The sequence below is a fragment of the Microtus ochrogaster genome, chromosome 1 (genome assembly GCF_000317375.1).
Source record: "Microtus ochrogaster isolate Prairie Vole_2 chromosome 1, MicOch1.0, whole genome shotgun sequence".
Lineage (NCBI taxonomy): Eukaryota > Metazoa > Chordata > Mammalia > Rodentia > Cricetidae > Microtus > Microtus ochrogaster.
The window spans coordinates 95793489-95794892 of NC_022009.1; the positions used below are offsets into that span (position 1 = coordinate 95793489).

The 1404-nt window shown below is 47.6% G+C and overlaps 1 pseudogene; it reads right to left on the bottom strand.

Annotated features, from left to right (window-relative positions):
* Positions 1-775: 775 nt before the first annotated feature.
* On the bottom strand, positions 776-1195 carry LOC101988947 (annotated as a pseudogene).
* Positions 1196-1404: the final 209 nt, after the last annotated feature.

The window sequence follows — 1404 nt, forward strand, 5'->3', positions numbered from 1 at the left end:
CAATGCATCTTAGACCCTTAGAACTAATTTTGAAGTTTTCTTTTTTCTTTTTAATTGAGTACTTCATTCATATGTTTCCTCTGCTGACTTCTGCTCTGGAAGCAGCTAGGTTCCCAAATCAAATCACAACTGAGTGGACCGAGTGAATATGTGCACCAAACCAGGGCTTTGGAATAGCAAAACAATAAAACAAAGCCCATGCCTCTCCTTTCACCCATGAGGACTGGAAGTCACTGGATCCAATCCCACCCTGCAACTGTAGACACCTTAGAGTCTGGACTGCACAGAAACTTGGGAGCTAGGAACAAGGTAGTACTCCCATCTACCCCAACTCAAGCATCTGACCACCAGCCTCTTCCAATAGGAATGGACCTACCCGTGAGGGATTTGGCATCTACTTAATTTCTCAAAGAGGTGTAAAATGTACCAAAAGGAACACAACAGTCTGAATAAATCAGCTTTCTCACGATGAACTTTCCTGAGTAACAACTTTTGGTTGCTGAGAAGTCACAGCACAGTATTTCAAAGTGACAAAATCCGGGGCAATCATAGAGTACATCCAGCAGTCGCTTAACTTTCAAGGACAGGTTTACACAGGACCTAGGTGTACGCACCCCTTTTCTTCAGTGTATATGGCAAGTAGCCAAGACCCCTGATCATTAAAATAAGTTATTTTGTACATTACAGTGCACAGAGGAAAGAAAAGTTCACAGAGGTGACCAAAAGGCGTTGTATAGAAAGTCTCTTGGTGAGTGGCAGCCAGGGCCTGTGACCTTCAGGAGCTTGACCCCTGCTCTTTGGCTGCAGAGGCTTTAGGAGCAGCTGTTCCTTCCTTGTGCTCCACTGGCTTTGCCTCCTCATCCTCCTCCTCGTCTTGGGGATAGAGGTCTGGGTATTTCTGCATGCACTCCTGCATGGTCCGAAACTGGTCTCTACAATCTGATCCCTAGATTTTCTCTTTGCTATAATGGAAGCAGGAAAAGACAGACTTGAATTGTTCCCCACAGGGGCCATTCGCCATTCCCCCAAGGCATGGGCAATTTCAGTTAATGTCTCCATTGGGCAGTATCAATCCGTGCTCCTCATAGGGATCATTGGGGTCATCAGCCACCAGCTCCGCACTGCTAGGAGTTTCATGGTCTTCTTTGGTCACAAATATGATCTGATCCTTCTCTTCCTGTCGGCAGTAGGACATGGTTGTTCCCAACACTCGCAGCTCTCAGTGGCAGCGGGCGCGGCCATAGCGGATACACCTTCAGGCTATGACCTCCCTTCTCCTCTCTTCAGGCCTGGCTGGCACTGAGGCCCGCGAGGACCTGCTCCCTCAAGGCCTGCCTACTGCTCGCCTGCCTCCAAGCCTTAGAAACCTCTTTTCTTCTTGAATTGAGAATAACAATCCTTTCT